The 13,005-nt window shown below is 37.8% G+C and overlaps 1 long non-coding RNA gene across 1 annotated transcript in view; it reads right to left on the minus strand.

Annotated features, from left to right (window-relative positions):
- Positions 1-12,626, minus strand: part of LOC142072364 (uncharacterized) — a 141,647-nt gene extending 129,021 nt beyond the window's left edge. The window contains exon 1 of the long non-coding RNA XR_012668763.1: positions 12,547-12,626. This is a non-coding gene — a long non-coding RNA (uncharacterized LOC142072364). The remainder of the gene's footprint in view (positions 1-12,546) is intronic.
- Positions 12,627-13,005: the final 379 nt, after the last annotated feature.

Below are 13,005 nucleotides of genomic sequence, written 5' to 3' on the forward strand. Positions count from 1 at the left end.
ACTAAGCCCTGGCTGGGATGATTTAGTTGGGGTTGGTCCTGCTTTGAGCAGGGAATTGGGCTAGATGACCTCCTGAGGTCTCTTCCAACCCTAATCTTTTATGATTCTATGGGCTCATAAGGGTAAATAGCCCGATTCTGCAGGAGGAATGCAGGAGAATTTCCAAACTCCCTGTAGCAGAGGCAAGCAGCTGAAATGATGTCAAAACTGAAGAAAGCACTTGTTAAAAGTATTCTGAATTATTATTAATGCTCAACTCGCATAAAGCATGAGTATGAAAAGCTCCATATCAAAACCAAATTCTATGCCATTCTATCACACTCTGAGTATGTTTATAAAGAGGATATACAGATGTGACTTCTGGAAAGAGAATTTTTTTTCTTTCAAGAGTGCATGAGTTCTGCAAGATCCCTGGTTTGAAATAAAAAATCACTGATAGTCTACAGATTGAAGGTTTCTACTTTGCATGTGCAGATAAATGTACCCTCAAACTAAAATCCATTTTCGCTCATTGTACAGTGTTTTAATTTATTTATTTACATTAAGTTGTGGGAATCACATGCAGATCTCAGGCACCTAAGTATAGCTTCCACTTTTCCTACTAACCATTCAGCTAATGATGTGGACCACATTTGGATGCCATGTCCAGTATTGCCAACCCCAAATGTTCAAAAAAATCATGAATCAGCCCCCTCAAAACATGTGTGATTGGCTTAAAATCATGCGATTTTAAAAATATCATATATGTTGTCTTGTCTTTATTTGCTTTCTTGCTTTGAGTATTTAGGGTTCACATTTTCAAGTTTTTCTTGGTAACCATGCTACAAACTTATACTTAAAAAGTAAATGGAAGCTGAGATTTTCATGTGATCCCATGACTCCAAGAGCTGAAGTATTAAGAATAAAACCAAATACAGCAAGACTCATGATAAAACTGCGAGCTTTGACAATCCTGCATATCTGGAAGCTGAAGGACGATGTTCTTAGTGGAAGGCCCTCAACTTTGAGTGATATGGTAGAGGTCTCATGCTGACAGTACTAAAACACCCCTGGAATTTCTAAACATTATGGATAACAATTTCATAACTCTGTTACAGCCAACATGGGGAAATGCTATATTAGACCTGGTCTTAACAGATGAAGAGAAACTGATCACAGAACTAAAAGTTAATGGTAGCTTAGGTACACATGATCATGATTTGATCACATTTAAAATGTGCAAATAGAGTCCACAGAAGTAATATATGCATTAGATGCTTTAATAGGGCCAATTTAAAAAAGCTGAAACAATTATGAGCAAAATCAGCTGGGAGGACGAATTTAATCAAAAATGTGAATGATAATTAGGAATCATTTTAAAATACCTTATTAGATGCCCAAAAAGCTGCAATCCCATGATCAAGGAAGAATCATAGAATCATAGAATCATAGAATATCAGGGTTGGAAGGGACCTCAGGAGGTCATCTAGTCCAACCCGCTGCTCAAAAGCAGGACCACTCTCCAATAGAAGGTCATATTCATTAAAAAACCACCCCTTATTTAGAGAGTAAGTGAAGGCAGCTGTTTATATATATGGACGAGAAGGGAAGTTGATAGTAATGAATATAAGTCAGAAGTTAGGAACTGTAGAAAATTAATAAGGGAAGCAAAGGAACACAAGGATAACTCTATGGCCAGCAAAGTTAAGGACAATGAGCAGTTTATATATATATATATATATATATAAGGAATAAACAGAATCCTGACAATGACATTGGTCAATTACTAGATGGAAGTGGAAGAATTGTCAATAATGTAGAAAAGGCAGAAGTATTCAATATATTTCTTCTCTGTATTTTGGAAAAAACAGATGATATAGTATCACCATTCTTTCCATTTCACTAATATAGCTTGAGAATGTTAAACATCAGCTACCAAAGTTAGACATTTTTAAATCAGCAGGTCCAGTTAACTTGCATCCAAGAGTTTTAAAAGAGCTGGCTGGAGAGCTCACTGGACCATTAATTGATTTTCAATAAGCACAGGGGAAGTTACAGAAGCCTGGGGGTGGGCGGAAAGCTAATGTTGTGCCAGTTTTTTAAAAAGGGTAAATGGGATGGTTGGGATAACTACAGGCCTATCAGCCTGACATCAATCATGGACAAGATAATGGAGCTGTTGATACAGGATTCGATTAATAAAGAATTAAAGCAGGATACTGTATTTAAGGCAAATCAACATTGGTTTATGGAAAACTGATCCGGCCAAACTAACATAATAGCTCTTTTTGATGAGCTCTGGGGAGAAGTGCCTTAACACATCCCCTGCAACACAGACTCTAGCTATAAAAACCAGAACAGACCTCTGATACTTTCATAAAATGATTTTCTGATGTAGTGACCAGTAATCCAAGCAGAATTCATATCACTAGAGGCACACAGTACATTAAGCCTTATATTTCACTTGCCATACTGCTGTTATCATTAGTAAGGAATATCCTCAAACTTAAAATGTTGGCTATAAAGAAACAAATGCACCACTGAGTTGCAGTCAGAAAAATGATGATTGTTTCAGTATAGGACCCGGATTAAGAGAGGAAGCACTGGGCGTCAAAAGACCAGGGTTTTGCTACCAGCTCTTCCTAAGACTTCCTGTGTGGCCTTGGGTAAGTCACTAAACCTCTCTGCGCCTCAATTTATTCCTCTGTAAAATGTTGTCAAGGTTCTCTGAGGATAAAGTTCACTAATGTCTTTAAAGTCTTTTGGGATGCTTGGGTGTTACAGAAATAGAAAGTCTTCTCATTGATATTATTTATTTGTATGATGTCAATTCCTAGATGTCACAGCTGAGATCAGAGCTCCATTGTGGTAGGCACTGGAAATTTCAGAGTAAGAGACAATCTCTGGCCCAAAGAGCTTGTAGTCAAAATAGACCGGAGAGACAAAAGGTGACCGGAAGTATTGAATTGCCTGAGAGCACACAATAAGTCTTATGGGAGAGCCAGGAATTGAATGCATACATTTGGCAACCCCCATGTTTTAACCACAAGACCTCCTTCCCCTTTTAATTGTTATTATTAAAATTAGTTATTATTATCGTTTCACTGATTTGGGCTCTTGACTCCCTCTACTGGCACTGCACCATCATTTCACTGACAAAATCTCCAGTGCTTGACACCTTTGCTAATGCAGAGCCACAGACAAGTAGTATTTCCCAGAGGGAAAAGGATAAGATTGGTAGGGAAATATTTTTATTATCTTTCCCTACTACAGACCCGAGCCCTAAGGATTTCTCCAATAGTTATCCCACTTCAATTTTGCACTCTCCATCCCAACCATCACCCTGGGTCAAGAACTGGAGAGGAATCTTTTCTGGGGCTATCAACCCCACTTCCTAAGTAGCCAGAGGGGACATTTGTGAGCTGCTGAGACACTTGTGCCCTGACCATGCAAATGACTCCTTGTGGACACAGAAATCCATCTATGTAGATGCCATTGCAGTATTAGGGTAGAGGCGGTCAAACACATAGGGTCCGATCTGCACGTCACAGCAGCCTAGTGATGAGTAACATCACTGAAGTGCATTTGGAGTTACTTCAATGTAAACAATATAAGAATCAAGGTCACTATTCTTTTTAATACTCCCAGCTTCTAGGGGGTGGGGGAAATAGAGAGAGACAGATGGGAATTGAACCTGGTAATTCACATGGGAGTATTTAGTTCCATCACTCAGCCAACAGCCGAGCCCAGGGAAAGAAATGGTACTTTCCAGCTCTTTAGCAAGAAATTCAAATAATGGACAAATATATATATGGAAAACATTTTATCACATCTTTTTAAACAAATTAGGTTTATTACATTCATTTTATTTATATGGAGTCAGTTTTATTACTTAAACAGTCATACAAAAAAAAGTGTTTCCTGTAAAAATGAAACCATTATTATGTTAAACTCCTACATGGTTTGTTTTAAAAATATCTTTAAATACTATTAAAGAACAATCATTCTGTAGGTTTATATCATATGAGTGGGAAGTAGAAACCATCAATGAATCATATAATTCCTACAACTGTAACAACAATATGAGCAACTATGCTAATAACAAAAAGTTTATGCCTACTGTATATCTGCTCTGCAGACATTCTCCTGCCATGAAATCTACATAATATGTCGTGGTGGCAAGTGTAATATGCTTTTAATTTTCATCCATTATGGATAGCCTGCAAAGTAAACCTTTCATTTGGTTAATTTCTCTGCCACTCATCAGCTATGTGGTCATCTATAGCTCATGAAAAGAAAAAAGTGCATTACATTTGCCACCATCACATATTGTATCTCCATAGGCTTGTCTTTTTCTCTGAAGGCCCTCACATACCACAAGAAGGCACAGGGATACCACTATGTTGGGCAATCTTATAAAAAAAACTAGATAGATTACAGATAAGGATATTGGCAGTTCAAGCTCTCTGACACCAGCTCTCTACTGTGAAAGAACATCTTCTAGACAAGAGTTAATTAATTCTACGTGCCATTCAGGTATAACAACAAGTTTGTCAGTTACTATTGGTAATTGCTGTGGTTGCTTCTGTCATATGGGGTAAAACTTTCAAAACCACCTGGGGAGCTTAAATTCATAACTTTATGAGACACTAAAAATCATGGTCTTCATAAAGATACTGGATTTATGGCTTATTACAACAATCTGTAACCCACTAAACCCACTTTTTGCCCTATGACTACAGGGGTGTTAATGGGCCACTTCTCCTTGAATTGTCTCTTAGAATATGCTCTAACTAATTATGCTAACATATCTGTTTGATCTTGTATGTAGCTGTCACACTTAGAATCTTTCCCAGACCTGAAGAAAAGCTCAGTGGAGCTTGAAAGCTTGTCTCTCTCACCAACAGAAGTTGGTCCAATAAAAATATTACTTCACTCAGCTTGTCTCTCTAATATCCTTGGACCAATATGGCTACAACCCTGTGTAACAGCTTCAGGATTAGCTGCAAACTTGTCATCCCCACCACCTCTGTCTTCTTCAAGATCTCCCACTTAAGGTTTCAGGCTCTCAGGCGTCACCTCTTTTGGATGGAGACTCATGTCTCTCTCCCTCCAGACCTGGGGTTTAGGCTTGCAGTCACCCTGCACTTCACTATGATTTCCCAAGCAAGTCTGATAGGGGCCTAGTACCTGTGATTAAACTTTCTTCACAACAGTGTATACCGGTTACGAACCAGCCTTCACAAGGGAAAAAGTTTTTATTCTTAGGATAACGGCGTTAGAGAGAAAACATATAAAAACAATAAAAGTTCCTACACACTTACTAAAAGCTTACTAGAGGTCACCCAGCCATCTTATTTAGCCAAAGTCTTTCCAATCCTTCTGCAAGGGTTACCTTCCTTCTCCCCGCTTCCCTGGACAGAGGGTCCTGTCCATTTGCTGAATTGAAAGAAGGTCCTGTTTTAGTTTAAACTGAGCTTTTTTTTTTTGTACCAAAAGCCCTTTCTTTGGCTGTTGGTCTCTGGAAAACCCAGTTTGAATCAGTATATGCAAGCCACCCCTTCGTGGAGGTATTTACAATTTGTTCATTCCCTCTGAAGCACCTGGTATTGTCCACTGTTGGAAGACAGGATACTGGTCAAGATGGACCATTGGTCTGACCCAGTAAGGCTGTTCTTATGTTCTTATGAATGATTCACCTTAACCACCACTCCCCTCCTGTTTTTAATTCCTGGAGGATCTGAGGAAACATCCCTCCCCACAAGCTGCTGAGTACAACCCCTGTCCCACAGTGATACATAAAGTATTCATAGACTTAATACAGTATGGTCCCCAAAGACATTGCATGTTGTTGCAATAGCTGTCACATGCCTAAATCACTTAAGAGCCTAAAGGCCATAATATTAAAAATATTTAGGTGCAGATAGGGGCCTAATGGGATTTTGAAAAGTGCCTACTCACCTAACTTCCATTTCTGGCCCTAAGTGACTTACGTGCTTTTGAAACTCCTACCGGTGAACATGCATATTAGAACTGGACTGAGAACACAATTTCTAGTCACATAGGTGACCAAGCAGACGTCTGATTGTTAATTACTATCCATTTACTTGTATGACATCACAGACAAATAAGAAGAAAAGGTCTCTAGGTCAAAGAACTCACAATGTTAGGGCCATATCCTGAAAATGCTGTCAAGTCCACAGCTAGCTACTCACTACAGTGGGAGCACTCTCAGTAGCAAACACTATATCTGACAGCACTAAGTGTTTGCAGGGTGACGGTCAGGGCATGGTTTGCAAGATCAGGCCAACATAAGAAGAAGTGATAATAGGCCACAATGGAGGGCAGACAAAGATTACAAGAGGAATGGGAAAAGAGCTCATGGAAAGTATTACTTACATATAATTAATTTGGTATGATTTTTCCAGTGTATGTTTTGAGGTTTTTTTAATTACTTTTATTTTCAATGTGAATAGGCAGAGAAGGCGTAGACAAGGCACAGCACTAGAGACTAGTAATGAGAATGTGAAAGACTCTATAAGTCCATTATCAGCGCCCTGAGATATCCAATCTCCTATTTAGAATTTTGTTTGCTAGAAAAAGAATTTCCAGACTTTACTTCCAATAGTACTAGAATATGTTCTATAAAAAAAGTGTGTGTTTGTGTGTCTGTAATGTTTTGGTGGAGAAAAATATGTGAGGCACATTTTAAGTGGAAATACTGACTGTATAAAGAGTTATACATATATATTAAGTCACACCTCCACGTGGGAAAACCCCATGCCCTTTCTCTTGGGTTAACCAGGCAGCATGGGGCTAGTCCTGGATCCAATCCTGTTGAAGCAGTGATAGAACAAGTTACAACACTCTTGATTAATTGTATTCAAAATGGAGTTTATATACTTTCTGAGACCTTTCCAACAAAGCAGTCCGAAAAGATGAGACACGGTGGGCAGGAAAATTATTTTAGGGATGTTAAAATTATATTATCAGGTATCATCTGCATGTTAATGAAACTTCAGAGTTATTTCCAGGGTAGAATTCTGCAGATTGCTCCAGAGAAAGAGTCCAATGGTCTATCAAAAGACCTCGCTTCTTCCTTAATGAGTACTTAACCTCAGCATATTTGAACTTGGGCAACATGACCAATAGTCAGTTTTCACTAGCAGTTCTTTTTTTTTTTTTTTTTTTTAATCCTGGAAATCTGTAGCCGTGTCATCAGTGCCTTCTTAATTATACCATATTCTTTACATCTGTCCTGCTAAATAACTCTAATTGAAATAGCACCGGCGTGAATTTTTGTAATGTTCCCCCCAAGACATCCCGAAAGTGACTCACACGAGAAAACAGACTGAAGTCACAGCTGGAAGCACGTCAAGGATCATTTCCATTTTTACATGATTAATTTGAATTTAATATCTTAAATCAAAACCTGATTAATTTAAATAAAATTTTGATGGTGCCCTGCTTCTAATATACATTGCAGTAATTAGATTCGGCTTAATGTGATTTTTTTTACATAATTAAAAAAAAGAGTAAGTCAAGTGTAACAATGCAGTATTGGTATAAATCTGTCAATATATATATATATATATATATATATATATATATGGGATTATTGCTGAGGACATTACTCAGGTAGAGAAAGGATTGCAGCAGGGTGGATATAGAAAGGTCAGCAGTATATTGCATAGAGTAAAGAATATCCTACTTCTTTATCGTAACAGACCAACTTGTGGTAGAGAGTGAGTAACTGTTATTTGGCAAATGTTTGGCCAAAAATACAACAGAAATTAGCACTTACAGTAATGAAATCACCACCTATGCAATAGTCAGGGTCAGATCAATAAACTTAATACCTTCTTTTTAAAATAGACTCTGTTTGGAAATCAGGTCTGGAAGGCTGTGGATACCATATCTGCAAAGAGCTTTTGTGTCACATTTACTACAGCTGTGTGGCTGCTAGGTTTTCATTATAGTTACAATAATATATATGTACACATTTTTATTATATATAGGTCCTCCCTCCCATTATAGGTCCTCCCTCTGTCTCTTTCTGGTTTTCGAATGTGCTTGCAAGAGCTGTATGAGCAATACTAAATGCCAAACCCCGTACAAACAAGCGGTTCTTAGTACCATATTTTAATATCAGAGCACTGAAGTCCCATTTGCAGTAGTAATTTCACTCATTGCTGACAAGGGTTGTTATGAACAGGTGCTGCTGAAAGGTACTGAAAATGGTTTAAATGTTAGCATGGGCCAAACAGGCCTTTTTTGCCACTACTGCATTCTGCACTTGTAGCATTCACCCAAATATTTAAACTTTTTGCAACTCCAGGTCAGCAGGAGAAGCTGCTGACACATGTTCTGAGCAATGGATCTATTTGCTAGTGTACCAGCTTTAATGAAACTTTAATGAAGTATGTACCAGAAAGATGCAGGTTGGTCAGAATCTTAATGAACCCTAAATCTCAAGCACTGCAGTTCTAAAACAGGAAGCTGGTGCTTCCAAGAAAAAAAAAGTTTTTTCTTCCTATTACTGAGATTTAAATACAAGCCATTTGGCTAATGCTAAAATTATCCTATTCATTCCTGTAAGATATGTGGCTTTAAGATAAAAATGTTTACTCTTAAACCTGGAAGATGAAGCTATGTACAACTCTGTTCAGATTAACTAGTTAAATTCTAACACATATCTGGGTATTTTTTAGATCCTTAGGCTGCAGGATACTTAAGCATAAGCCTAACTTTTTAACACCGAAGCAATCCTACTGACCTGAGTGGGACTCTTCACCACCTTAAAAATTAGGCATGTACATACGTACCTTGCTGAATCAGAACTTTAAACAGAAGAGGATGATCCACTTTACAAAAATCCTCATACACACAGATAACTGTTTGCCCACAGTTTGCCCACAACTAACCCATGTGCAAATGCAAATAAGGCCATTCATACAATTTTTCTACCTAGATTTCAGCCTCCTTTTCTTTTTTTCTTTTTTTAATGGCTCTGTATATAGTATAAAGATTCAGTGAATAATTTTTGTTTATTTTTTTTGCATTTGAATGTTAAAAAATTCTCCCCAACAGTGACACTGGAACAGTTTGTTGATTGTTTCATTACACAAGATGGTGAAGGTTTCCCTAATTTCAAAAACAAAATTGGAACACAAGCATCAATGTATTCAGAAAATGGAGTTAGTTGAATTCTTTGTAATATAAATTAAATAAAACATACCTTGAATATGAGAAACTGGGGAGGAAGAAAGCAAACTCATGGGCTAGATTCTTAGCTGGTGTAAACCAACATAGCTCCATATGTTGGTTTACAGCAGCTGAGGATCTGGCCTAATTTTCAGATATTAAGTACTTTCTTAAAATACAAATATTATCTATCTATCTATCTATCTATCTATCTATCTATCTATCCCGATTTTTAAAGCCTGTTGCACTGAAATCAATGTGGGCAAGGAAGGCAGTATGTGTCTTAGTATTTGAGTTGCTGAAATTTACCAACATGGTACTATTTGCACGCAGGAAAGGCCGGTCTATAGATCACTGTTAAGTTATGAGTTGCGAGTGACCCCGTGCAAATTAATGAGTTCGATTTTGATTAACCAGTCCTTCATCTGATGGATCATGTTGACAGAAGACAGAAGTTGAATATAAATTCTGAGGAAGTCTCTTATTTATTATTCATCACACACAAATAAATAAAATAATAAAAATGCCACTTATTATCTGACAGCTGAGACTTTTGATGACAATCAACTATTTATTTTTTTTCTCTCTAAATTTAGGCTTCTCTCTACTCAAAGTACAAAGGCAGTCTAAAAATAGCTGCATAGTTACTATCTGGGGGAAGGTGCTTTACTGCTTACATTCTTATTCCAGAGTTAAAGTCAAAACAAAATTAATCAGGAAGGGTTATCTATAATGAATCACCATTCATTTCAGAAAAAAATATCTTTGCCAGCAGCAGAAAGAAAGTACTTTCAAGCAGTTACATAGACTATAGACTCCAAGGAGAAGATTACAGATCTTCCATATTCAGCAACATGAATCAAAACTCTTAGGAACTAGTCTAACTTTCTTTTTTTTTTATTACAAGGCAGCAGGGATTGCTTTTTGTATAGGCTATGATTTAGATGGCTAATTGAAAGTAAGCGGTGGTGAGCTGCTTTCTTGGTAAAATATTACCAAGACAATCTTATCTGAGTTTACAGAGTTATTTCCAATTTGTAAATGCTGTATTCATTTCTACCAGATAAAATACCTTTAAAAAGCCTAGACTTGGGCATGGTGGGATTGCTGTTATAACCACTCTGCCTTGCTCTCAGCCCCCTTCTTCCCTCCCACATACACATCAACTTTGGACTCCCTATTGAATCGTTTTACTTAAAAAAAACCCCATCCATCTTAGGCTAAATAAATGTAATGATTTACTGAATCCTGATAACTTTTGGCAGATGTTATACTTGCCAGTTATCTACCCTGCAGAGTCTCTCCCTCATTCAGATTTTAGAACATCACCTTTCGCAAATTCATCTCTTGCTTATAATATGAAGAAAAGCCCAGGCTTTGTTTCTCTATTATAATAGATGTAAATTAATGTTTTGCCTTTGTTTGTTGCTGTAATCACAGAGGCAAGTATATGTTCCTAACAGCTATCTTATTTTCAATTTGCAAAGCATACTGTGCTTAATCCCATGAGGCAGCCTGTGGTTCTAGATATGAATTTAAAAAGGTAATTAGACCAGCGCAGGGGTTTCTCCCTGAGATGGAAAGAGCAGGCTCCTGCCAGGTCCAGAGGGGTCTTTTAGAGGTCCCAGGCTGGTCACAGTTCTCGTCCTAGTTTATTACTCATTTCCATTGTGTGAAACAGCTTATTTGTTCATGGAAAATTTAAATCATGTTGGTACTAGAAAGATTATTTTTATTTTAAATCTACAGAGGTCACAGTATTATTTTTTGGTGGCTGGCATAAAGATCTTTTTTTCTTTCTTCTTTTTTTTTAATGATCTTTGCATTTTTTAGACTCAGATAGTAAAAGAGACATGTACTGATAAATGTTTTAATGCATCTTCAGTATGCTGAAGTAACTTTAAATATAATATAATCATCATTAAACCATATATGTAAATGCAAAGTACTTTGGCAACACTTTAAATGGCAAGAAATTTCATTGACTTCCCTGTATTTTGGCTCCCCTTTTGCTTGATGCTATATGTTACACATTGTTATACTAGACTCTGTTTCCTTTACGATTCTTATACAGGCTTACTTTTGAGTGAGGATCATACACCCAACTGATAGAAAGAGCACTGATTAAAGGTTATTTATTTAGAACAGGTTAAACTTGTCTATCATGAAAAATACAAAACACTTAAAGGTCATTTACGCTGGCTGAGAACAGCGTAGCATTTGTATGGGATTCATACAAATAGGAGGAAGACTTTGAATAACAGATGGCCCTGTTCTCAAACCTCACTTTCAGCAACCCCAATGTTTGAAATCTGGTTCTGGATCTCAGTTTTGAGGCTTCAGCCTGTGTCTAGTTTGCATCATGTGAATTTCATTTTGAGTGGATTACTGTTTCGAATGAGACCATAAATCCCTCCCCAGAATCCGTGGAAAGGAGGGAGAGATTCTGATCAGTCAGCCCAGGTTTATGTTAAATATGTGAGTACCTAGGCTGAGTACTTGGTTTGTAGCAAAAACTGAGACTTAAGTGAGCTGAACCATTTATATTTACCGAGCTGACAATATTTAAGGGCCCAATTCTTCCCTAAGATAGTTTCAGTAGACACTGTGAACATTCACTCACCATTGATTTCAACTGAGCTATTCTTGATTTTCAACTCTGTAACCAAGAGTTGTGCCAGGCCCTACATGTCTAATAAATATTAATGACAAGCAATAATCATATAGATTACCAGACTGGAGATTACTTGGAACAAACCTCTAGATCTAAACATCCCCAGGCTTTGAGATAATTCAGATCCATGTACTAACTTTGCAGCTGGCTTTGAGGTCTTTGATGGGTTGAACCAGTATCCCAGAATTTGGATCAGGATACAAGCTTGGGTTCACCCATCAACCAAATCAAAATGTTGTCTTTTTTTTTTAGGGTAGGAAGTTCCAGTCTAATCTTAACCCAAAATTTATAAAACACAAACAACAAAATGCCCTGACTGACCTATCTCCTGAAAATTGCCAAAAGTGAGCTGTGCTGAACCAGCAAAGGGACTGAGCTCCACGTGCAAGGAGGAAAGTCTAGGTGTGAAACCGCAAAAATGACTTGGTGAATCTAAACTAGAGCACAAGGGTGCAGTCGGCTGTTTGATACCTGGATCCAGAAACGTTAGGTCTTTTAAAGGTTATAACTTGAATCACACCTGGAAATGAATAATCCAGCAGTGCAGGGCTCAAAGTGAAGCTGTCCCACCAGTCCCTCAAGACACACATAGCCTGCCGCCTTTCAGTCAGATACTGTGTACTCTTGACCCATTGCCGTAAATGAGCTCTGACTGAGTGCACATTCACATACCAAGTTTGCCTACTCACTTTCAGAAATGAACAGCCTCCCCTGCACTCCAATGCCGAGGCTGCATTTTGTACCAGCTGAAGCTTCCACTTACTCTTCCTGGGCAATGAGAGCTAGACAAAAGCAAAAGCAAAATATAAAATGTCTCTTAAACTCTGCCTGTGGCTGTAGGACCTTTTCCCCAGTGGCTATAACAGGACCATAATACTTGTCATATCCAGTGAGATTGCCTGCTGGAATCTTTTCAAAAGCATTGTACAATGTAAAGAAGTTAAGTAGGAGAGGCAGGCTACCGGCTACAATATTATACACCAGATGGGTTGATCTTTAAAATATAAAAGTAAGAAATTGGCTACGGGCACTTCGATAATATATTGTCACTAGCAACGCAATATTCTCCCTCCCCTTCGCCCCCCCCCCCCGCCCCAACATGCTGTAGTAAGACTGGCTAAAATGTCTGAGCCTCAGCAGAAGTTAGG

Source organism: Caretta caretta, chromosome 6 (assembly GCF_965140235.1).
Source record: "Caretta caretta isolate rCarCar2 chromosome 6, rCarCar1.hap1, whole genome shotgun sequence".
NCBI lineage: Eukaryota > Metazoa > Chordata > Testudines > Cheloniidae > Caretta > Caretta caretta.